The sequence below is a fragment of the Ictidomys tridecemlineatus genome, chromosome 2 (assembly GCF_052094955.1).
Source record: "Ictidomys tridecemlineatus isolate mIctTri1 chromosome 2, mIctTri1.hap1, whole genome shotgun sequence".
Taxonomy (NCBI): Eukaryota; Metazoa; Chordata; class Mammalia; order Rodentia; family Sciuridae; genus Ictidomys; species Ictidomys tridecemlineatus.
Window position 1 is genome coordinate 171828051 of NC_135478.1, and position 27594 is coordinate 171855644.

At 34.9% G+C, this 27594-nt stretch overlaps 1 protein-coding gene and 1 non-coding gene across 13 annotated transcripts in view; both read left to right on the forward strand.

The window, feature by feature from the left end:
• Positions 1-27594, forward strand: part of Magi2 (membrane associated guanylate kinase, WW and PDZ domain containing 2) — a 1272989-nt gene that overhangs the window by 133353 nt on the left and 1112042 nt on the right. The window lies entirely within an intron of this gene.
• On the forward strand, positions 5545-5650 carry LOC144375547 (U6 spliceosomal RNA). Its single transcript, XR_013435614.1, has one exon. It is a non-coding gene; the product is annotated as a U6 spliceosomal RNA (small nuclear RNA).

Here is a 27594-nt window from a genome sequence, read left to right on the forward strand (position 1 = left end):
TAGGAAACAATCAAAAACCAAAGCCAAATCCAATATTAAACTATTTTATTCCTCCAACACAAATCCTAAAATGTGTTGAATACAGGTATTATCCTTTATTATTATTTCCTCTGCATGTTTTAGTAATCTTGGCAAAAGTGAGAGTTTATATAGTGCATATTGAGATTGTTAGAAATTAATAAATCTATTAAAATAGAATTAAGCCAGATACAGCATAGAAAATATCTACAAAATAGAGATGATTCTCACCAATATATTCTGTGTCAAATAATATGATATATATTTGGGGTTATAACCCTGAGTATGGGTGGAAGAAATGTAGAGAAGGGAACATGGAAGATAGTTATAATGAGTGATTTTAACTGAATCTGTTTTTCTTTGTCATTGAATAATTTTGTTTTTTAATCAGGGTGAAGTAAAAAAAGTATTCAATTTTGAATTCATTTTGAGGTTATTAGTATTCTGGGCAATTCTCCTAGATAATTTTATTCTTCAGTGCCGTAACTTCTATTTTCTGATTTTAAGTAACCCGTATATTCTTCAGAAAAGGAATTATTATTACTTTAGAGCAGGCTTGCTTGGCCTCTGAGAGTAATGTTATATAAATTTAAATGCCTAACAGAAATGAGATCAGGTAAAAATGATCCAAATTGTTCCTATTTACTTAATAATTTCTTTATGAAATGATCTTGTTTGTATTATGATTCCTAAAATATGTTTTCCAATTACTTTAAGCAATTAGTGGTTTAGTGTTCTGCAGTCTTAATAGATGTGTCCCTGCTCTTTCATTTGTCTGTAGACATAAACACCTTTCTGCTAGTTGTAGTGGGATTTGACATTATAGCACCAGCAGGCAATTTCTTGGACAAATTACTATTTGGGCCACTAAAGTGGGGGAAGGGAAGAATGTTTATTGCACTATTGAACTGGCTCATGCATCTATGGCCGAAGATTGCACTGGAGGATGCTGTGCTGGGAACCATTCCAAAAAGAGCTGAACACCTTCTGTTTGGAGTGACTTGTCTCTGCATTGAGAACACATGTTAACATTCAGAGGGAGAGAACAGAGTCTATTTTATAAGAGCAGAGGGAAAATTTAGCTACACATGTTGGCAAGTTCAATATTTCCATGACAATGTCTATATGAAATATTATTTCATGTTAAAATCATTTTGATATCACTTTATTATGCTAAACACTTTTTCTATACATGAATTGAGTAATAGGATTTTATTTCACATGTCATGTTTAAGTGCATCAGCTTTCTTTTAATGTTTTATTCATGATCAGTTTCCCACTCCAATTCACCAATGTTAACATGTGTAATTTTTAAGCAAATTATTTAGCCATATTTTTCTATAGGAAGTTGAGATTAAATTCATGCATTTCTATGGGAGTTGAAGAAAGATCTATGGAATTAAGCATATTCTTTTAACCAAAGGCTATGACTAGGTAAGAATCTAAGATTCCGACAAATGTCTTACACACTTATTCAAAGATCCTGATTCCCAGAATTTATAGCATATTCTTGTTTCTTTCTGAAGAATATAGAAGTAAAGAAGTCCAGGTACATCTACTTTTTCCTTAGGTAAAGATGACTTTAAAGTAAAACCCTTTCCCCCCAGAGGATGCATGTAGGAATGGGAAAAAAAAAAACTAGATATAGGAGATGGTAATTTCTCTTCAGCCTGATTTACATTTCCAGAGATAGCTTTCCAGTGAAACCTCTCACTGAATCCAGGTCCCATCTCTTACGTAGACTACTAGATATCATTAGCTCTGAAAATATCTTTCAGACCTGGTCAGCAATTAAAGAGTGCAGTTAGAGCATGACTCTTTGTAAAATGGATCATAAAATGTGTCCATCTGGGCTCATAAGTTGTAGCTATGGTGTTATGCTGCTATTTTGAGGACAATGTCTCAGAGCATCTGTTTCAACATTGCCTTGAGTGAAGCACCCCGTGATATCACACTTCTCACCAACTCCTCAGTAACTTTCCATTTTGTTTTAAGGCAGATTGCAGGTTCCTGAACATTCTTGTTGCTCAGTATAAGTCCTAGTGTTTTTGTAGGTACCCTCACAGAGTTTTTAGGCTAAATCCATCCTAGCAGCCTCAAAATTCAAGCATAGAGCAGTAAACTCAAGATTTCTCTTCATAACTCAAAGTCTTCAGACCTACATGTATCTTCAGTTCTTACATCTGCTTTGAATACTTCAGAGCATCTCAGAGTAGATATGTCAATTAAACACCTAGGGTATCCCAAAATATCATGGTTCATTGCTTATGGTCAAGCTGAATATTGAATACTCAGTTTCTAACCCATTCTACTCTATAAGATTTATGTGAGAAAAAATGTTCCTTCATGACAAAGTAAAGTTCAACAGAGACAAATTCAAGTTGATACATTTAAGGTCAAGTGCCCATCTAAGCAAATATTAGAGAAAAATTTGAAAGTAAAAAAAAAAATCTGAGTGTGTGGTTTCATGTGAAATGAAAAGAGCAACATGATACACCAGGAGTATTTAATTCAATTTCTAAAGTTTTTCATATTATTCACCAAAGGAATATTAAATCATTTTTTAAACAAATCTTATTTTAGAGTTAAAAACCAAGTTATATAAAGTGGTTAAAATTCAAATGAGATGATGAATAAATACATGGTCAGATTAGTTCTATGATCAATATAATAGTTCATATCAAAGATATGAGTATGAAATCAAGCTGTGGAGGAAAAAGGTATGAATGCCTCCATGTTAACCCCTGGAATCTTCATTAGTCATAGACCACTGTAAGTGTTACAGCCATTATTGTCTATCCCATTTAATGTGGTTAGAAATGAGACAGAATCCAGAAAGCAAACAAAGCAGATTTCATCAAGAATGTGAACAAAACAGATTTGTTGAAGTCACTGAGCTCACACTCTTCAAAGCATATATATATACACACATACATGCATACATATGATTTACTATAAATGCTTAAACATAAATATTCTTAAAAGCATGCTGCACACATGGATGTCAATCTAAAAAAGAAGGAAGAAGGAGGAGGAGGAGGAGGAGGAGAAGAAATAATATTAATGTAGGCTGATGTTGTCTCCCTCTTTAATACTCTTTGTCTGCATTTTCCCTTTTTGCCATTTTCTCATCTATATTTTTCCTCAATGGTCTGCAATCAACACTCCATATGGTGGACTAGTTGTTTTTAAGAGCTCTTTGCAGTTAAGATCACTTCCTATTAGGAGCCTGTCATAAAGGTGAACTTCTCCAATACCTAGACACCTAAGCATTGCAATATTTCCTGGGTAACACCATTAGACATTCTCTGACCACGCAGCTTCATTGTGCAGAAGGCATAGAATTGCTTAATACATTTCTCTTCAATCATATTTCACATGAGCTCTAGAATTTGGAAACTGTGTAAGAGCTCTCATTGACTTTGGTGCTTTCCTCCCTGGGAGTTGGCCATGGGGCTTGAGAAGAGAAATAGTCCCTGTGTTTTACCAGGATACATGCCCTGCTTGACACTCAGAGCTCTGTAGTAATGCCTTGGCAGTGCAAATCTACAGATTTCTTCCTAGCCTTAGAAAGCCAGAAAAGAAGAGCTAGCCTCAGATTAAATTATGCAAAATTTCAGGCATATATACCATAGCTGTTGAGGATTTAGAATGCTAGAATGAAGTATAAAGGATAAAATGCTTTTTATTGCTGGAGCTCATCCAAGAATACAAACTATCTTTCCTAGGAGTTTTAGTTCAGCATATTTCAACCTTCCCTTCAGCCCTCACCAAAGTGCCCTAGGAATAATATACTGTGTCTTGAGTGGAAATGTTCTAAGTCCCATGATTGTCAAATGAAACCAATACTTTACCCCTCCCAGTTGTCAGATTTTATATGGATAGATTATTTGGATGTAGAGTACTTTGTGTAATTTAACATAAAGCCACACAAGTAACTTCTCTAGAAATACACATACACATACACACACACACACACACACACACACCTGGTGAAAATTGGTGCTTTTGAAATCCACCTGTCAATTATTTTTGTTAAAGATCTATTTTCTTTAATTTTATCAGACTTCACCTGGAGGAAGAACTGTTGTTGACATTGACAAGTTATGAATAGAGATTCTGTGCCTCTCCCAGTCTCCTTTTCTACAAAGAAGATATATCTATATATGCAGCATCTATATTTGAAGACTGTTACAGCCCATGTACATGTGTGCACATTTTTTTTCTCTAAGACTGAAGGAGACATTATCTAGAAATATATTAACTGCATATTTCAAATATAATTTCAATAAGAGACAAGACAAACTGATCTTATGTCATTCCTAATTATATTAGTATGTAAACAGTATGGGGTCTTATCTCTAGGCTATCAATTCACGTGACATAATTAGTTTTGTGGTAGTTATTAAATATTTTGTAGGAAGATTAAAAGATATGGTAGACATGGACGCAATTTATGAATTTTTACCCATGTAAATCATGTGACCACAAAATCAACACATCAATTCAAACAAATCACCTTTTCTTGTTGTTTGTTTTGTAGTGTTAAGGATTGAACAAAGAGCTTCACCTGGACTGGATTAATGCTCTGCCACTCGGTTAGCCCCACAGCACACCACCTTTAAATTCTGAGCATGCTGCTAATTTGAACATTAATAAGATGTTTACCAAAATTCATTATTAGAAATGTGTTTTAGGAACATGTTTTGATATGGTCTTAGAGCTCATGAAGACACTGAAACATAGATGATTATTTCTATGGAGGTTCTAACAAAATCTGTCTACACACAGCAAAATCCTGCTGAAGAGAATATTCATTATATCCCTATATAATGTAATAATTGCCCTTCCTGTTTAATTCAAATACTTTATGAACACTAAGAAAATGAACTTTCTTATCATATTCTTTCTTATCTTATTTTAACGTTCTTAACTTTCTATTTGTGTCCTGACTTCAGAACCTTTAAATTAAGCTCAGTCACTGCAAGTACCCTGGTTCTTATGGTTACCATATCTTATTGATCTATTTTTATTTTTATCTATATTTATTTACTTTATCCTTTTAACCTACTTTCCATGTCACCTCAACCCCTTTCAAAGAAGGAATGATTTGGACAATTAGTATATACTTTCATATGTCTTATGGGCTCTTTCAAATTCTATTTCCAATTTACCTTTCTAGGTTGTCTTCAGGCATCAGCAATCAGTACGATGTGTGGTTTTCACAGTACAGCATGCACTCCCATCCGTCACCAGTTTCAACAGCTTCTTTCCCTAAATGCCATTCCTTCATGTTTCAATTTATCTACATGGAAAATTCTTATTCACCATCCAAAATTTCACACTAAATCTTATATGGGGCCTCCCACCATCATCTGAAGTGTCCACTCTCCAACAAGACACCGTCACAATCTGAGCATACATCTATACATCTATTACAAAACCTGTCATGTTGTCTTATAAATACTTTCCCTCTGCTGCTGCTACTTCTCCCCCCCCCCCGTTTTTAAAGAATACTAACCCCATGTGCTCACTTCTGCAGCACATATACTAAAATTGGAACAATATAGAGAAAATTAGCATGCCCCTGCACAAGGATGACATGCAAATTTGTGAAGTGATCCATATTGTGGAAAGATAAAACAATGTTAGCCCCATAAGCCTGGAAACTATTAATTTACTTGGCTACTGTAATAAAATACCACTGGGTGGTTTATGCAACAGAAATTTATTTTCTCATAATTCTGAAGGCTAAGAGTCAGATCAAGATGTTGGCAGGGTTGGTTTCTTCTGAAATCTCTTTCCTGAGCTTGTAGATGGCTGTCTTCTCCCAGTGACTATGTACAGTCTTCCTCTGTGTGTGTCTGTGTACAGATCTCCTCTTCTTAGAAGTACAACAGTCATAGAAGATAAGAGTCCACCTTAATGACCTCATTCCAACCTGATTCCCCCATTGAAGACCCTATCTCTAATACAGTCTCATTCTACAGTCCTGGGGTTTCATACTTCAACATGAGAATTTTAGGACAACTCAGCCCATAATAGAGACCATGATGAATTTATCTTTCTAGCCCAATTCTTAACTCAAATTCTGTCAGACAATAGAAACAACAAATATTTTTTTAATAAATGCTATATTAATGAAAGTATAATTTTTACCATTTATAATATGGTATTTTAAGAGATTTTCCTCAGTAACTTATTAAAAACACTGTCATGTTTTTTGTACTTTTCAAAATAGCATTAATGTTTTTCACCAGCTTATTCATTAAAGAGCTTAGTTCTCCAAGTTAAGAACTTTTATAGCAATTTTGTTATGCTGCCACCAAGTGACACTTACATGAAACTGTTGCCACACGTTCTGTAGAGATTTTGCTTATGTGGATGGTGAACCTCTTAAAAACCCACAGAGACTAATAATTTTGGTGTTTCTACATTTTTTAAAAAGTAATTGCCTTATTAAAACAAGAATTTAAACAAATCTTCAAGAAATATTGACAGCTAATTATATATAGAAAATATTTTTTAAAAATAAGACAATTTTCATAGTTCTCTGATAAAATGCTGACATTTAGATGTCAAAAATAAACCATAATTTATATTCGACTTTAATCATCACTAAAAGTCTCTCACAAATCCATTCAGAGAAATATCCTCTGGTTTGTGTAAATTTTGTTGGTTAAATCAGCTCACACAGAGGAAAAAGCTGCTTTTCTAATGGGGAGAAATGGATGACATTTCTCCTTAATTTGGAGTTGGAATAGAGCAGGGATTCCTGTTGCAGAAATAAATAAATGAGGAAAGTTAAGTGAAAGCTATGCCAAGTTAGTATTTCTAAATGGCTCTTTCTATTCATTCACTCACCCATCCATTTGTGCTTTTAGTCAATGAACCCAGCTTTCAATTAGGTCTTCCCTGACTGCCAATCTAAAAATCATTCCTCCTACTTCAATTATTCCCTATCAATAACATGACAAAAGGCATTACTCTGGATTCATCTGGTTTAATTAATTTCTACTTATTTACAATATGGGCTTCCCCCTTTAGAAGACAACACTGTGAACTTTTGATTCCTGATCAGATCCTTATCAACTACAAGAGTGCTGACTCTACTAGAGTTTATTAATAAATACTAATAAAATGAGCCAATAGAATTTATTTTAATTAAAATTTAACAGGAGCTTGTATGCAACTGTTCCTGGTGATATTTCTCCATGAGAAGAGCTTTTTTTAACAAGGAGAAGGCAAGAGCTATGGGCTCCATCTATTTTATTACACATAAAACATGCCATCCTCACCCATATTTCTTTTTTTTTTTAAGAGAGAGTGAGAGAGGAGAGAGGGAGAGAGAGAGAATTTTTAATATTTATTTTTTAGTTGACGGACACAACATCTTTGTTGGTATGTGGTGCTGAGGATCGAACCTGGGCTGCACGCATGCCAGGCGAGCTCGCTACCACTTGAGACACATCTCCAGCCCTTCACCCATATTTCTTATCTTCTTTCTGACACCTCTCTTATTTTAATATATTTCATCAATTTGAAATGTAAATTTTTTCACATTTTAACATTTCTGAAGTTGGGATGTACCTTTCAACCAATGGAAAACCATCACCACACTGTTAGACATGTAGTTGCATGGATATACATATATGTATTTCCTTGACTGCACTTGTGCTAACTTGATGGAAATAGTTGCTGGAATACCAGAATGATTTCATTTTCTTGAGGTTTCAGTTAAAGACAACTTGAGGACTATTTAAGGAGGGATATGATTTCTGATACTGTAATCTATAAGCTTTCTGCTGAACTGTCTGATAAGATCTAAGATCCACCAGCAGCAAAATTACAAAATGAATGGGAGCTGCTTGTAAGAAAAATCTCAGAAACAAGAGGAAAGCCCAATTTTTGGTAATTCCCCCTTTGATGCTCTTACAGCATGAAGATTTATATGGTACTGAGAAACAAGCACTTCCAGCAATTCTGAGCTAAAATACAATTAGTTGTTCTCTGAACATAAAAATTTTGTGAAGAGTTTAATTTCTTAGCTTCTATTTTCATTTTCACATAAATGTAATAAACCCATGTCAAAATAAATCAAGAGTCATATTTTGGATAAATGCATAATTAATATGTAAAATAATAAGAAATAATTTGTCATAAATTAAGTGGCAATGTGCTTTCTTCCTGGTCACATTTAAAAATAGGATACATCTAAAAATTGATATCCACTTAGTGTCAGCGAAATATCATGGAGTTCCAATCAAATGTCAAACACTGTGCTAGGCATTGAAAACACAAGAGTGAATGACAAGTACAGATCCTTCTCGCATTAAGACATCTTGGCCTCACCAATCACACTCTCCATCTGCACTAGGCTAGCAGTAGAAAAAGTAGCCATGTAAGGCATTAACTGAAGTTGTCCAGTCAGACATACTAAATAATCCTGGGACTGCAAATTGGTGCAACCATTATGGAAAACAGTATGGAGATGCCTCAAAAACATGGAATGAAACCACCATTTGACCCATTTATCCCACTCCTAGGTTTATACCCAAAGGACTTAAAATCAGCACACTACAGTGACGTAGCTGTATCAACATATTTATTTATTTATTTATTTATTTTTAATTTTTTTATTGGTTGTTCAAAACATTACAAAGCTCTTGACATATCATATTTCATACATTAGATTCAAGTGGTTTATGAACTCCCATTTTTACCCTAAATACAGATTGCAGAATCACATCAGTTACACATCCACATTTTTACATAATGCCATATTAGTGTCTGTTGTATTCTGCTACCTTTCCTATCCTCTACTATCCCCCCTTCCCTCCCCTCCCATCTTCTCTCTCTACCCCATCTACTGTAATTCAATTCTCTCCTTGTTTTTTTTTTCCCATTCCCCTCACAACCTCTTATATGTAATTTTGTATAACATTGAAGGTCTCCTTCCATTTCCATGCAATTTCCCTTCTTTCTCCCTTTCCCTCCCACCTCACGTCTCTGATTAATGTTAATCATTTCCTCCTGCTCTTCCTCCCTGCCATGTTATTAGTTGCTCTCATTATATCAAAGAAGACATTTGGCATTTGTTCTTTAGGGATTGGCTAGCTTCACTTAGCATAATCTGCTCTAGTGCCATCCATTTCCCTGCAAATTCCATGGTTTTGTCATTTTTTTTAGTGCTGCCTAATACTCCATTGTGTATAAATGCCACATTTTTTTAATCCATTCATCTATTGAAGGGCATCTGGGTTGGTTCCACAGTCTAGCTATTGTGAACTGTGCTACTATGAACATCGATGTGGCAGTATCCCTGTAATACACTCTTTTAAGGTCTTCAGGAAATAGTCAGAGAAGGGGAATAGCTGGGTCAAATGGTGGTTCCATTCCCAGCTTTCCCAGGAATCTCCATACTGCTTTCCAAATTGGCCACACCAATTTGCAGTCCCACCAGCAATGTACAAGAGTACCCTTTTCCCCACATCCTCGCCAGCACTTGTTGTTTGACTTCATAATGGCTGCCAATCTTACTGGAGTGAGATGGTATCTTAGGGTGGTTGCATTTCTCTGACTGCTAGAGATGGTGAGCATTTTTTCATGTACTTGTTGATTGATTGTATGTCCTCCTCTGAGAAGTGTCTGTTCAGGTCCTTGGCCCATTTGTTGATTGGGTTATTTGTTATCTTATTGTTTAATTTTTTGAGTTCTTTGTATACTCTGGATATTAGGGCTCTATCTGAAGTGTGAGGAGTAAAAATTTGTTCCCATGATGTAGGCTCCCTATTTATCTCTCTTATTGTTTCTCTTGCTGAGAAATAAACTTTTTAGTTTAAGTAAGTCCCATTTGTTGATTCTTGTTATTAACTCTTGTGCTATGGGTGTCCTATTAAGGAATTTGGAGGCCGACCCCACAACATGTAGATTGGAGCCAACTTTTTCTTCTGTCAGACGCAGAGTCTCTGATTTGATATCAAGCTCCTTAATCCATTTTGATTTAACTTTTGTGCATAGCGAGAGGAGGGGATTCAGTTTCATTTTGTTGCATATAGATTTCCAGTTTTCCCAGCACCATTTGTTGAAGATGCTATCCTTCCTCCATTGCATTTTAACCCCTTTATCAAATATAAGATAGTTGTAACTTTGTGGATTAGTCTCTGTGTCCTCTATTCTGTACCATTGGTCCACCCACCTGTTTTGGTACCAGTACCATGCTGTTTTTGTTACTATTGCTCTGTAATATAGTTTGAAATCTGGTATTGCTATACCGCCTGATTCACACTTCCTGCTTAGAGTTGCTTTTACTATTCTGGGTCTTTTATTTTTCCATATGAATTTCATGATTGCTTTATCTATTTCTACAAGAAATGCCCTTGGGATTTTGATTGGCATTGCATTAAACCTATGGAGAACTTTTGATAATATTACCATTTTGATGATGTTATTTCTGCCTATCCACGAACAGGGTATATTTTTCCATCTTCTAAGATCTTCTTCTATCTCTCTCTTTAGGGTTCTGTAGTTTTCATTGTATAAATCTTTCACCTCTTTTGTTAGGTTGATTCCCAAGTATTTTTTTTTTTTTTGAGGATATTGTGAATGGGGTGTTTTTCCTCATTTCCATTTCAGGAGTGTTGTTGCTGATATACAGAAATGCCTTTGATTTATGCGTGTTGATTTTATATCCTGCCACTTTGCAAAGTTTATAGCAGCTAAACTATGGAACCAAACTAGGTCTCCTTCAACAGATGAATGGATAAAGAAAATGTATTATATATACACAATGAAATATTACTCAGCCTTAAAGAAGAATGAAATTATGGCATTTACCAGTAAATAGGTGGAGCTGGAGAATATCATGCTAAGCAAAATAAGCCAATCCCTAAAAACCAAAGACCAAATGATTTCTCTGATATGTGGATGCTAATTCACAGTAAGTGGTATGGAGGTAGGGAAGTATAGAGTTACTTTATATTAGGCAGAAGGGAGTGAAGGGAGGGGATGGAATATGGGGGTAGGGATAGGAAGGTTATTAGAACGAATAGGACATTATAACCCTATATGCGTGTATTGTTACATGACCAGTGTGATTCTACATCATGTACAACCAGAAGATTGAGAAGTTATGCTCCACTTATCTATGATATGTCAATGTGCATTCTACTGTCATATATAACTAAATAAAACATATTTAAAAATGAAAAAATAGAAGATTTACTAATTATTTTCTATTGAATGTGCATTGCTCAAAGAAGTTTTTAAAGAAAAAATTGAAAGCAATTAAATGTTTAGAAACTCTAACATGCTGTGGATCTTATATGTAGTTATAACAAGAAAATATCTAAGTTGTATTATTTATTAGTTCTTACTTTGGATTCATTACAGTGGTAGCACCAAATTTTATACTGAAATAACTTCTTAATTTCATACTAAAATGTAATAATGTATTCTGCAATCTGCTTTTCTTTCCTTCTCTGAACTGCATTCTTAAAATATATAACACTTCTTTTGCCATCAGGGCATATAAAATTAAGTTTTAATTTTTTTACTGATGCATTTTCAACTAAGCTTGTCATTTGTCTTTTTTGTTGTTTGTTTTTTGCTAAAGTTTAAATTTTAAATTTTTATGAGAGAGTTGGAATTGCTAGCAGACTATATGGCAAAATAAAACTCCATCAAAAAGAGATGTTTTCTTTCTCCAAAGAAAGTTTGTTAGTTTTAACTTCTAAAATACCTTCTATAATCTGATCTTACTGTGCACATTAACATGTAAAACAATTAAATTAAATGACAACTAAATCAAATATGGTATCACCTATTATGTTCAAAGAGAATAAAAATAAAGTTGACAAGGTATCCAAGGCTGTCTACCAAGTGACTTTACTAAACATTTTTTTGGATCATTTTCTAAGTTTAATATAATTAAAGACATACATTTTTGAATGCACAGAACCAAAAGTTTGCTCAGAAGATCAATGGCCCTGGGGGAAAAAAAATGCTTATTCAGTCACTAGGATGCCATAGATGGTTTGTGGTTACAGGTTTAGATGACAAACTACATGGATTTGAATATTTTCTCTGTTACCTGACCAATAACATTAACTAAGTTGGCCTCCTAAACCACAGAGTCTTCATGTCAGCTGAGAGTGAATGATTGAGCCTATCTGTAATGTTTTTGTGGGAAATAAAACTATATAATGAGTGTAAACCCAACATATAGGTTCTAGTCAAACATTATATACTACTCTTATGCTTTATGACTGTAGTTATAGTTATATGTAGAAATATTTATAGGAATCCATTCAGCAACATTTAGCATACTTATTGGATAAAAACTATGTATCAAACATTGTTCAAGATGTTAGAGTCTTGCAACATTGTTCAAGATGGTATACTCACCAAGGCATCTTGAATAAAAGACTATATGAGATAGACTTAATTGATTTAGTCAGCTTTCTGTTGTGTGACAAAATACCTGAGGTAATGAACTGAAAAGAAGAAAAGGCTTATTTTGCTCATGGTATAATATGTCCATATTCACTTGGCCTCATTTCTTCTGGGACAGAGGTGAAGCAGCACATCATTGGGCAGCAGGGGGCAGGGGGTGCAGCATATGGTGGAACAGAGCTGTTTCCCTCACGGTGGCCAGTTTGAAGGGAGAGACACAGAAGGGGGCTTTGGTCCCAGTGTCTTCTCCAAGTGACATTACTTGCTCCCACTATGTCCCATCACTTAAAGGTTCCCCTACCTCCCAACGATGCCTTGAGCCAGGGACTGAATCTTTAATACATTGCCCTTTGGGTGATATTTCAGATCCAAATTATAGCAATGATGATAAGGAATTAGTCTTGCAAAGATTTTAGGGGAGTGGATTTCAGATGAGGGAACAGAAAAAGCAAAAGATCTGATACAGGCTTATTCAGGAACAGGAAGAAAAACCAAGAAGACAGCTTGGCAGATTTTGAGATAAGGTCAAAGAGGAGAGTTGGTGCCCACCTACTGAAAACATCATGGAACAGAGAGGAAGAGTTTAAAATTGATTCAGAGTGTGGTAGGAAGCCAGTGGAATCATTTTAAGCCTTCTCCATAGTTGAAAGATATAATTTGCAGCTTTATGTTTTGAAAACAAAATACCTGAAGCAATTAACTTTTAAAGTGAAATAACTTATTTAATTTAAATCATTTATTTAAGCTCATGGTTTGGGAGGTTCTTGTCCGAAATATGGCATCTGTACTATTTTGGCCCTCTGGTAAGGACACCATATGGCAATGGCAGGGAGCACATGTCAGAGCAAATTGCTCACATTCTGAGCTAGGAAGGAGAGAGAGGGAGGTGGAGGGGTGAGGGAGAGAGGGAGAGAAGGGGAGCAGGGAGGGGGGTAAGGGATAGGCTTGGTCCCAGAAGCACATACCCTCAATGACCTATGAACTTCATTCTAGGCCTTGGTTCTTTAAGGTCCTCAGGACCCACCTCCCAGTTCTTTTACATGGACCTTTAGGGACACTTATCCAAACCACAGCAGATGTAATAATAATCAAAATACAATAATGGACCAAAACTCAGTAGAAACAAAAAAAAAAAGGAGAAGACTTGATCTTAAGATAGCAACACTCCCCAAATCCATTCTCACCTTCAGTCCAGAGGCCAGATGAGCTGCCCAGCAGAAATTAACAAGGAAATCTAAAATTCATACAAGGAATGTTAATGCAACAGTCTCTACAAAGGTAGAGTACACTTCCCAACTTATAACTTCAAAGAAAACAAAATAGAGCACACTTAGACATTTTGAATTTTACTACAAAGATATAGATGAAAACAATGTGGTACTGGCAAAGGATACATATATACCAATGGAAAGTAACAGACGTTAACAAATAACCCTCTATATTTATAATAAGTGTAGTTTTGACAGGAGGGCCAAGATAAGTCAAAGGAAAAAGACAAGTCTTTTCAACAAATGGTTATGAAATAACTGAATATTCACAGGTGAAAGAATGAAGTTGAACCTCTGTTTCACACTAGCTACAAAGATAAACTAAAATTGGATCAGATCCCAAGTGAAAGTTAAACTATGAAACTCTTAGAAAAAAAAATGGGACTACAACTTTATGGCTTTGTATTAGGCAACCTTTGTTTTAAACTAATTTGTAAAGAAGTGAACAAAGGACACACACAAAGAACGCAGAGGCAAGAAGAGAAGTGGCCGCTCCTCCCAGCAGACACATTTACTTGTCTCAAGTTACATAGCTTTTCATTACCATGACTACATTATGATTTAATATTCCTTTAGACACAAATGCTAGATAACTGACATAAGGTCCAGGCTAATATAAACACAGGGCCCTTTTTTCAAGGACATCACCATAGAAACTGGATAGTGCACCTATATAGTTATCTTAATAGCTTCAAGGAGAAACTATTGGGCATTCCAAGCGTGGGAAACAGAGTGCTTCTTACCTACAAGAGTTTGCTAGCCAGAAAAATGCTTCCTTGTACATTCCCACAGTCAGAATACCTCCATTAATTTATTTATTTTAATTAGGTATATATGACAATAGAATACATTTTGATTCACTGTGCACAATTGCAGCACAACTTTCATTTCTCTGGTTGTACACAATATAACAGTTGCACCATGTGTGCAGTCATACATGTACTTAGGGTAATGATGTCCCTCTCATTCCACCATATTTCTTGCCCCCATGCTTCCTACCCACCTCTCCCTCCCCTTTGCCCAATCAGAGTTTCTCCGTTTTTCCCATACCCCCCCCACCACCATTATGGATTAGCATCTATTTATCAGAGAGAGCATTCGGTCTTTGGTTTTTTGGGTTTGGCTTACTTCGCTTATCATGATATTCTTCAGCTCCATCCATTTACCTGCAAATGCCATGATTTTATTCTCCTTTAATGCTGAGTAACATTCCATTGTGTAAGTAATACCATAGTTTCTTTATCCATCTATTGAAGGGCATCTATTTTGCTTTCACAGTTTAGCTATTGTGAATTGAGCTGCTATAAACATTGATGTGGTTGTGTCCCTGTAGTATGCTGTTTTTAAGTACTTTGGGTATGGACAGAGGAGAGGGATTGCTGGGTCAATGGAATCTCCATACTGCTTTCCATATTGGCTGCACCAATTTGCAGTTCCATCAGCAGTGTATGAGGGTACCTTTTCCCCCACATCCTTGCCAACACTTATTGTTATTTGTATGCCTAATAGCTGTCATTCTGACTGGAGTGAGATGAAATCTTAGAGTGGTTTTGATTTGCATTTCTCTAATTGCTAGTGATGTTGAACATTTTTTTCAGTTTGTTGCTTGATTATATATCATCTTCTGAGAAGTGTCTCTTTGGTTTCTTGGTTCATTTATTGATTGGGTTATTAGTTTTTGTTTTGTTTTGTTTTGTTTTTGTTTTTTGGTTTTGATATCTAGCTTTTTGAATTCTTTATATACCCTAGTGATTAGTGCTCTATCTGATGTGTGAGGGGTAAACATTTGCTCCCAGGGTGTAGGCTCTCTATTCAGCTCACAGATTGTTTCTTTTGCTGAGAAGAAACTTTTTAGTTTGAATTCATCCATTTTATTGATTATTAATTTTAATTCTTGTGCCACAGGAGTCTTATTAAGGAAGTTGGGGCCTAAATCCCACATGATGGAGATTAGAGCCTACTTTTTCTTCTAATACACGCAGGGTTTCTGGTTGTATTCCTAAGTCCTTGATCCATTCTGAGTTGAGTTTTGTGCATGGTGAGGGATAGGGGTTTAATTTCATTTTGTGGCATATGGATTCCCTGTTTTCCCAGCACCATTTGTTGAAGAGGCTGTCTTTTATTCAATGCATGTTCTTGGCATCTTTGTCTAATATAAGATAATTGTAGTTTTATGGGTTAGTCTCTGTGTCTTCTATTCTGAACCATTGGTCTATCAGTCTGTTTTTGTGCCAGTACCATGCTGTTTTGATACTATTGCTCTGTAGTATAGTTTAAGATCTGATATAATGATGTCACCTGCTTCATTATTCCTGCCAAGGATTGCTTTAGCTATTCTGGGACTCTTATTTTTACACTTGAATTTCATGATTGCTTTTTCTATTTCTATGAGGAATGCCATTGGAATTTTGGTCAGAATTGCATTAAATCTGTATAATGCTTCTGGAAGTATGGTCATTTTGATAAAATTAATTCTGCCTATCCAAGAGCAAGGTAGATCTTTTCATCTTATAAGGTCTTCTTTTAAGCTTCTGCAATTTTCATTATATAGATCTTTCACCTCTTTCATTATGTTGATTCCCAAATATTTTATTTTTTATTTTTGAGGCTGTTGAGAATGGGGTAGTTTTCCTCATTTTCCTTTCTGAGAATTTGTCACAGATACACCGAAATGCCTTTGATTTATGGGTGTTGATTTTATATTCTGCTATATTGCTGAAATCATTTACTAGTTCTAGAAATTTTCTGGTGGAACATTTAAGGTCTTCCATGTATAGAATCATATCATCAGCAAATAGTGCCAATTTGAGTTCTTCTTTTCCTATATGTATCCCTTTAATTTCTTTCACCTGTCTAATTGCTCGGGGCCAGTGTTTCAAGAACTATGTTAAATAGAAGTGGTGAAAGAGGGCATCCCTGTCTTGTTCTAGTTTTTAGAGGGAATGCCTTCAGTTTTTCTCCATTTAGAATGATTTTGGCCTGGGGCTTAACATAGATAGTCTTTATGATGTTGAGATATGTTCCTGTTATCCCTAGATTTTCTAGTGTTTTGAACATAAAGGAGTGCTGTATTTGTCAAATGCTTTTTCTGCATCTATTGAGATGTACACATGATTCTTATATTTAAATCTATTGATGTGTTGGATTACATTTATTGATTTCCATATGTTGAAGTACCTTGCATCTGTGAGATGAAACCCACTTGATCATGGTGCATGATCTTTTTGATATGTTTTTGTATTTGATTTGCCAGAATTCTATTGAGAATTTTTGCATCTATGTTCATTAGAGATATTAGTCTGAAGTTTTATTTTTTTTTATGTGTATTTGCCTGGTTTTGGAATCAGAGTGATACTGGCCTCATAGAATGAGTTTGGAAGTGCTGCCTCTTTTTCTATTTCCTGAAATAAATTGGAGAGTATTCATATTAGTTCTTCTTTAAAGGTCTTGTAGAACTTGGGTGTCCTGGGCTTTCCTTGATTGGTAGATTTTGATGGTGTGCTATTTCATCACTTGAAATTGATCAGTTTAAATTGTGTATATCATCCTGATTCAATTTGGGCAAATTATATGACTCTACAAATTTGCTGATGCCTTCAATATTTTCTATTTTATCGGAGTACAGGTTTTCAAAATAATTTCTAATTATCTTTTGTCTATTGTGATATTTCCTTTTTCATGACATATGTTAGTGATTTGAGTTTTCTCTCTCCTTCTCTTCAAAGGCGTGGCTAGGGTCTGTCAATTTTACTTATTTTTTCAAAGAGCCAACTTTTTGTTCTGTCAATTTTTTCAATTGTTTCTTTTGTTTCAATTTGATTGATTTCAGCTCTGATTTTAATTATTTCCTGTCTTCTGCTGCTTTTGGTGTTAATTTGTTCTTCTTTTTCTAGGACTTTGAGATGTAGTGTTAAGTCATTTATTGGTTGATTTTTTTTTCTTTTAAGGAATGAACTCCATGCAATGAACTTTCCTCTTAGAATTGCTTTCATAGTGTCTCAGAGATTTTACTTTCTTAGTAGTATGAGGTACATACCAAATTTCATGACCTTGTCCCAAAGCAAATATTAAGCACCCATTCCATTATGAAATGATCTTCCAATATAGCACATTTCATACCTCTGTAAAAGCTATCAGAGATATGACAATTGCTGCCCTCCCGTGTAATTTTTAGTGGTGATATTATTTCACATTAGTAGTTATGGGAGAATGGAATCAGGAGTGAAGCACGTTTAATGAGAAGCCTGTACTGTATCTAGGCAGAGCCATGCTCAGAAATAGGAAGGAGATGCCCAGATGCTGAGGGTTCTGCATCAAATGAAAATGCAGGTGGGTGTGCCACTCTCAGCTCTCCAGAGGAACAGAAGGCTGCATAAGCACGTGAGTTTGGATGGCTTAGAAACAGTACAGGAGGCTCACAAAGTGACACATGCATAGTGTTTGATTTGCCAAGGGTCTGTGAATTTGATTTCAGTCTCAGTTGGCTCCAAAAGCCGTGGCTTTGCTGTTGAGTAATGATCTCTGTGCCAAAGAAAAGTCCAAGTCTAGCAGCTCATATGGCAGCAGCATTGTACCAACTTAAAAAAAAATAGTAATCTAGTAATCAAAATCATTCACTAGACTATTTTTATGTCTGGCAAAAGCACAAAGATATCATCCTTTCCTCTCTGAGTCACAGCTGTAGTTTAGCCCTCATTTTAAAGTAGATAAAGTTGCTGGGTAGTCTCTTTACTTCTTTTTCTATCTTTGGACATATTCCTCTGAAGAGTCTAAATTCTTCAAGTCTTTCAAGATCTCCAGCAGATCTGAATTATGTCACTGGCCCTCCCATCAAATTGTATCCATACTTCAATATTGGTAAAATGATAATTTCATTTACTATTAAATTCTAATTCTGGGATTATATCCTAAGAGAATGTTGAAAAGTATGTGCAGAAATGCCCATGTAAGTGGAGTATTTATTATGGCAGGAAAAAACCAAACAGCTTTAAAATGAAATTAATCTTTTCACAAAAATTCAATCCATGTTAAGTACAGAATAAAAATGGACAAATGTCTAAAATAATTTTATAGTAGAATATTTTATGTCTCAACAGATATTCTAATACAGAGCTAATAATCAGAATAGATATCTTCCTAGAACTTCTTGTGTACTAAGTAATATTTTGTTTTTATAGAGACTAATTTTTTCTCTAATCCTCCAACAACCCAGCAAGGTTCCCACCATTACTATTCCCATTTTATTGATGCAGGAATTGAAGCATGACAGCATAGCAGGGTAAAGTTCTCTGGCTGGGCTTATATGGCTTCTTGGGGACAGAGCCAGGGATACCAGCAGTCTGCATCTGATGCCAGTGCTTTTAGCGATATGCTAAGTTGGTTGTTTAGGTGAACATAGCAAGTTAGAAAACATTTCATGTACTATAAAACTTTGTATATATAGACACATTTGTATGCAAGAATAAATACAGGCAAGATATAACCCAAAATATTAATTTCTTGTCTCTGAGTACTAGATATAAGTGGGTTTTTAAAATTTTCATCTTTGTAGTTTTTCAAAATTTTCAAGATATTCTTTTATTCATATGCATTTCTGTAATAAGGAAAAAAGGAAATGGAAAATTGGGCACTACATCTTTTTTTTGTTTGTGGCTAAATCTTAGTATATCATAAAGACTAATCGCTTAACCACATAAATAAATTCCTGCTACCCTATTAGCTATTTTACACAATAATCATCTGGTATACTTTATTCACCTATTTTCCTGTATTTATCTTATTCTAGATAATGAAGCTGAAGGTTCTGTTTGCTGAGTGAGCATCTGTGCTGAGCCTTTTTGTTGCTCAAAAAATCCTATGAAGCATATACAATATTATCATCTTCAGTTTACTAATGAGCACTGAAGCTCAGAGAGGTATCATGGACAAGATCCACATGGACAAGATCCATACTCAAAGGGAAAATTGATCTTAAAATCTATCCAGACACAAAACCCTTACTCAAATGTTTCAGCATGTCCAAAATTGATAATTTAGGTTAATAGTCTTCTAATTTGCTTAACCTCTCTGCTCCCCATTCCTACAAAATATATGTGGCTGTTGGGAGTGAGTTCCTCTAAGGTGAAGATATATTTGGACACCACTGCTTTATACATACATACCCCTCTGAGAGAATCTGAGTGAATATTAATATAGAGATATAGAAGCCCTGCAGAAGGAAACACATTTATTTGCAGAAAACAGCATTACTTTTCTAAACCAGTGTTTGCCAGGCTTGGAAGTGCTTAAGAATTAAATGGATATTTTGTTTAAAAATGTATATTCTGATTCAGTAGGTTTGGGGTGAAAGCTGAGGTTCTACATTTCTAGTAAATTCCTGGGTGATGCTAAGGCTGCTGGCTTAAGGACAAGCCTTTGAGATGCAAGGTACTAAAGACCATGGTCTGCAGAGAGCTGTACCATCTTCAGTATAAGTCATTGATTATCCTTGCTACAAGCCATGTTTAAGGAATTACTAGTTTCCAGGAGGCCATTATCAATCCTTCCTGCTTAATCTCAAGACAGAAGTGACCTGTTGGGCTTCTTTGGTTTGAAGGGTTGATCTGAGGAGCTGATAGAGGGGGATGGGAACAATTGGGAGAGGGATCCCTGGATTGACCTGCATCACAACTGAAGAATGGCTCAAGTTCGAGGGTTGTAATAAGCCAAAGACTGGTTTTAGGCTTCAGAAGAGGCTCAGCATAAATTTCTTTCAACTTTGCAGATAAAGTATATGGAGTTAAAGTGGTCTTGAGTGCAAAGCACCAATGATCAGGTTTACCTTTATGATAAGGTAGAATCTCACAGTGCAACTTGTAAAGATGAATGCACAATTGCCTTCCTGCTACACAAATATCACTAACAAGTGAAAAGTCATGCTGTTGATCTATATTGTTGATTGATTTCTTCTGTCTATCTTCTCTCCTTCTTATTTGGGATAGTGAGCACCATGCTTGGAGGAGAGAGGAAAGACATTGGGGTATGATGACCTGAGTTCAGTTTCTGGCTCTGCTGTTTATCATATAAACTTGGGTCCTCTGAGCCTAAATCTCCTCTTCTGTTAGATGAGAATATTATCCAGCTCAGTGTGGCTGGTTGTGGAGAATTAATGGAGCTTATGAATGTAAAATTCCTGGCCCATACTGAATACTTTACACATACTGGTCTTGTTTTCTATTCAATGCTCAACGTAATCCACATCTGAAAAAAAAAAAAAAACTTGCAACACTTTTCCCATTCAGTTTCTTCTGGGCTTCTAGATTAAATAGCACATCCTCCTGGATACTTGCCTTATTCCTCCTTCCTCTCATCCCATTCAATTGAGCTGTACAACACACGTGTTCAGCTCACCCTATAGTTTTTGCTTTATTAATGATCTTTTCTACAGTGTCCCTTAGGTCAAAAGATTGTCATTTATAAATTTCCAGTGCTTAACATAAACCAGGTATTCAAGAAATATTTCTGGATTGATTAAATACTTACATTAATTAACAGCCCCAATCTTATTTCTTTTGGCTTAGCTCCTGTTGTTGTAAAACCCGGGTTGAGGAGTTGAAAGAACCCTCTCAAAATATAACCTTTCTTTGGGAGATAATGGTTCTCAGGGTATCACTGTCCATTCTTCAGGGATATTGGTTCTGCCCTGAATTATAAAAGAAAAGCCAACAGAAGCCAGTTTATGAGTGTACATTGTGGTCAGAAAGAAAGTAGAGCTATCCACTTGAAGCCATGGACTCAAGGATTTAGTGCTCTAGTTGTCTGAAGATTAGAGAAGGGGAGGCACTGTGCTTGATACAAAGCACTTTCTGCTGCAGCCCTGAGGGCATTGTTAGAAACTTTCTCCCTAAAGCAATACACTGACAGTCTCATACCGTGTTTGAAGACTGTTTTAAATCAGGGATAAACATAATACTGGGAACTGAGTATCTTTTTCTCAGGCACACTGGAGTCTTGGAAAATATCTTTAAAAATTGGATGTGTATAATAATAGCAGAATGCACGAACAGTATGAGCACTCACTGGAACAAAAGTCGGATTTGAAAAGTGCAGTGAAAAAGATTTTTTGAAAAAGTTTTTGCTTGCCAGATTTATAACCAGACAATGTTATTTTTGTTGTGATAAAAATGCAAGTTCTATAACTTTAGTAGTGAATTTTGAAACTGGGCATTTACTGTCTTTAATTCAATTAATAGTATGTCAGCTTGTAAAAATTCCAGCTGAGAGTAATTCGGTGTATAAATATTTTAAGTGTAGTGTAATTTTCCCATATGGATAGAATTCATCTAACTTATTCTTTTTCTACTTTCATACCCCTTGTGCTATTGTCTTTTCTTCTTTTTCATCTGGACAAATCATAACCTGTAGATTAGGAAATTTGAAACAACAGGTCTAAAGACAGGAGTCTTTCAAACCTAAAGTCATTTTAATGTATGCATTGAAAGATGGAGTTGTTAAAATCATTGAAGGATGTTAATTGAGTAACAGGATGCATTTGGAGACATCCTAGTCCTCATAGAACAAGTTTAGGATGCAGGAACTTGTTTTTATGCTGTCAGAGTGTTGTTGTTTTATTTTTTTTCTGGCTGGTTTATAGCACTTTCTACCTTTTGGTATTTTACTGCTGCATCTTAAATAATTTTGTCCATTAAATAGAAATTGAAAAATATTACATGATATGAACATCAATTAAGCCCATGAAAATCAAGAAATCTGGGTTGAGTTTAATCTGACTCATTCTCTTGGCTTTTTTGATCACCTAGAAGTAGATTTGAACAAATGTTTTTGTCATCTCAACTGTCTAATGTGGCATATTTTGAAGCTGATAAAAATACAACTTCATAAAATTAGGTAAATGGGAGTGTACTTTGTATTATTTACATATAGCCTGGGTTTAAATAGCCAATATCTCTCATAATATCCCACAGGAATTTTGTTATCAGGACAGCAGAGATTCCTGCCAATACATGGCTATTTGCTCCAGTTTTCTCACCCATTCTGGTTGGATTTTATATTATATTTAAGAATGTATGTGATATATGATTATACTTTCATAAAATTCAGCCCATATATACTAAAAAACCTTCTAACAATATGTAAGACATAAGTATAGATGCAAGAAAAATTTCCCTCCTTCCCCTGAAACTTTACCATCCAAGACATTGACTATATTTATAATTTAAAAACAGAAACTTTCCTGAAAGGGCAAACACAATGGTATGCTTGCAAATAATTCAGGTGAATGATACAGATTGTTACCTGGAAAAATGCCACAAAATACAACAGAACATTAACTGAAACTATTGCTGTTATTAAATTAGAACTAAATTTTAAAACATAACCTATTGAAGTGAAATAATGAAAACAGTTTCACTTAGCCCATTCTCTTAAGTTCATCCACATGCAGCATGTGTCAGAATTTCCTTCTTTTAAAGGCTAACAGTTCATTGTATTTATGTACCACATTTAATTTTTCCATTAATCTGTCAATAGATTTTTTTTTCCTTTTGGTTATTATGAATAATACTTCTATTAATCTTGGCAGACGGATATCTCTTCATGTCTCTGACATTGATTCTTTTGAGACTATAGCTGGAAGTGGAACTGCTGGATCATATGACAATCCTGCTATTATTTTTCATGCCATTAAAGTGTAATTAATTTACATTTCTGATTGTTAAACTATAGAAATACAATTGGTTTTGCATGTTTATTTTGTCATTTATAACTTTCTGAATTTATTTATTAGTGTGAATATTTATTTTTGGAATATTTGGGTAGAGGATCTAGAGATCTTATAAGGTATTTGTGAGCAGAGATCATGCATCTGAACTATACCCTTAAAAAGGGTTAAAAAGGCAAAAATATTTTCTGCATACTTAATCACAATTTTAAAAGGAATGAAATTCTAACATATTTTATATGATGAACCTCCAAGACATTATGCTAGGTGAAAGGACACAAGAGTTCCAATTATATGGAATATCCCTAATAGGCAAATTTATGAAGTAGAAAGCAATGTTAAATAAATGAAATAAAGGCCCAATGACAACTAAAGAATATTTTAAAAAGACACATTAATAAAAAGAAAGAAAGCGATGTTGGAAGCTAAGAAAGGGGACATTTGGAATTATTGTTTAATGAGTACAGAATATTTGGGGTGGTGGAAAAGATTTGGAAACAAAGAGTACTGATGATCAAAACAAAAAAAAACCTATTTTAATAGGAACAGAGTTTTAATTGTGATTTCATCCTCTTAGTTATCTGTCAAGTTTCCTATTGAGGGAGAGAGAGAAAGAGATTTAAGGAAAGGAGTGATGAGTTAGAGGAATGAGAAAGTGGAAAATACCAGAGTGTGGAACCACTGACCACTGTTAGGTGCAATCTAGTGAGGTAGTGAGGTGCTCAAGCTCCTGCCAGGACATTTGTTGTCCATGATATATTCTACATGAAGGGCAGCACCATGCCTGATAACTTGTTTGTTTGTTTTATATTTATTTTTATTTACTTGTTTTTTATGAGTACAACTCTACATAGAACAAAATAGATTATGGATATTAGAAAGAGTGTGATGCAAATGTATCATTTTAATGTATCTTCTTTTTATTTTTTAAAATTGATTTTTAAAAAATAAATGACAGCAGGATGAATCACAATTCTTATTACACATATAGAGCACCATTTTTCATATCTCTGGTTGTATATGAAGTATGTTCACACCAATTTGTGTCTTCATACATGTACTTTGGATAATGATGCCCATCACATTCCATCATCATTGCTAACCCCTTGGCCCCTCCTTTCCCCTCCCATCCCTCTGCCCTATCTAGAGTTCACCTATTCCTCCCATATTTCCTCTCCATACCTCACTATGAATCAGTCTCCTTATATCAGAGAAAACATTCTGCATTTGTTTTGGGGGGAATTGGCTAGCTGCACTTAGCATTATCTTCTCTAATGCCATTCATTTACCTGCAAATGCCATGATTTTATTCTCTTTTATTGCTGAGTAATATTTCATTGTGTACACATGCCACATTTTTTTATCTTTTCATCTACTGAATGGCATCTAGGTTGGTCCCACAGTTTAGCTGTTGTAAATTGTGCTGCTATAAACATTGATGTGGTTGGTGAGGATGTGGGGAAAAAGGCACACTCATACACTGCTGGTGGGACTGCAACTTGGTGCAACCAATATGGAAAGCAGTATGGAGAATCCTTGGAAAACTGGGAATGGAATCACCATTTGACCCAGTTATCCCTCTCCTTGGTCTACACTCAAAGGACTTAAAAACAGCATATTACAGGGAGACAACCACATCAATGTTTATAGCTGATGATGTTTTATAAATAGATATGTTTGTAAGTGTTTATAGATTGATAATTCATGGCTGTAAAGAAGGCTGTAAAGCTATTGGTTTCCCCAGGGCTAACTATCTTAAGTTGTAAAAGCTCAGAGAGAAATCATAGCAGTTAGCATATTTTGGACTGTACCTAGTGGAAAAGCAGACTAGACATGATCTAAACAATGTAGACATTTCGGAATGCATATCACAAGTCCAGAAATAGGGGTTCCATTAAGATCTCAAATCCTTTCTTTATGGACATTTGTCCCTGTTCATCTCAAGTTTTGCTTTTCACAGTTTGTTACCCAACATTAACCACAGTTTGAAAATATTAAAGAGAAATTCTGGAAATTAGAAATTCATGTTTTTTTATTAATGCATTATAGGTATTCACAATAGTGAGATTCATTTTGATATAATTATAAAAGCATGGAATAAATTTGCTTTAATTCAGTCCCCAGTATTCCCCTTTCTCTCTCCTCTTCCTACCTGATATTCTCTTACCTTTACTCAACTGGCTATTTATTTATTTATTTATTTATTTATTTATTAATATATGTTTTTTAAAATTAGTGCATTATACATACACATAAAGGTGAAATCCATTGAGATATATTCATATATGTACACAGGATAGTTTGAGCAGTTTCATTCCACTCTTCCTCCCTTTTCCCACTCTTCCTCCCTCCTATTCAATACCTTTCCTCTACTCTACTTATCTCTCTTCTATTTTCACAGGATTCTCCTGCCCTTATTTTCCCCCTTATATTAAATTGGTAGCACATTTAGCTTCCACAGACTGTTTCCACAAGAGAAAACAGTCAACAGTCAACTTTTTGGGTGTGGTTTAAGAAATTTATGAGTTTTAAATTGTATGTCTTTCTGAGTTGCATGTTGAAATCTTGTGGTGTCCTGTTCTGTGAATCATATCTTTGTTTAGAGTATCCACACTGTGTATGCTACCTGCCCATTACTCACTTTAATAGCTGTCTCAATTGTTAAGACCAACTGTGACAATATCACAATAGATTGTTGCTTAATAATAGCAAACTAATACAAACAAGGTATCAGAATATAAAACATGAAAGGACACATTACCTCCAGTACTATGTAGTGACACTGCAGGGCATATAAGAAAAAACATAGCCATATCCACGTCTTCAAGCATTTACTGGGAGTCTTGGAATATATCTGCAGAGAACAAGGCAGGGAGAGGATAACTATATCTCTTTAGAAGCAAAGAAACCTCAAAAGCCTCCTCCTCCATATGATTCACTGTAATCACATCACATATTCTACTTGGACCAACCACTAATGAATGGAATTACATGACCATGATTAGAATTGGTCAATCATAAATGGTAGTGGAGCCTATCTTGCCTGAAGGATAAGGCCTTAGAGTACCGTAAACAAAATCTATATCTGGATAATAATAAAGAGGAAGAAATGAAAGTGGTAATAGCTGTTCAGTGATTTTATAGCAAAAAAATGTGATATAAACTTAAATAGATTAATCATAGTCATATTTTAGACACTTCAAGGATGCTTTATGTTTTATTATTTTTTGAGAAATTGAAATTTGAGAATTTATCATTAAAATAACTTCAATGTCTGATGCATTTATATGTTCTCCTTGACATTTACACCTCCAAATGACTTTTTAAATCAGTGGATTAGAAACAGTTTAAAGCAAAGCCCTATCCTACTGGATTATTAAAATTTCTAAGCCCCTAGGGATACGTAATCCTGTAGATTTCTTGGCTTCAAGATTCAAAAGCAAAAGTGTACATGATTATATTTAAGCCGATGCATGTCACCAGGATTACAAAATTGGTAGCACATTTAAGCTTTGTGTTACAGAAAACAGAACATATTTGGCTGTTTGATCAAATCTGGCACTCTTTCAAGTATATGCCTCTTATGTTGTAGTAATTTATGAGTTTTACTCCTTCCCAGCTTCAGTCCCTGAATCTGTAAATTATAATATACCAAAAAATAATCTGTAGAGTTGACTCCCCATTCTACCTACTAAACTTTTGAAATTTATTTAAATTGCCTAAAATACCCATGGTATTAAAGGGAAGTTTGAATAAATCCTTGATCTAAAAAGCACCATCTTTCTAAACACCCCAGGTCTTTAAGCAACTTTAACCAATAATTCTATCACACCCAACAGACCCTTGTAATGAGCAGGGTTCTTCATTTTGTCTCCATTTCTTGCATTGTATTCTTTTATTCTTTACCCTGCTTTTTGCCATATCTTGGCCTAAGAAATGTACATTTCAGGATACATTAACTTGAAAGTTATATCCAAATCACCTGCAGAATATATTCTTAAGCTTCATTAAGTTACACTTAAATTTGCTTTTTTTCCTATGGAGAAAAAAAATGACAGTATAAAATCAGCATCCTTTTTCTCTATCCTCAGCAGTAGTTATTTGCCCCAAGGATGTGAGAAGCTATTTCCAAAGCCA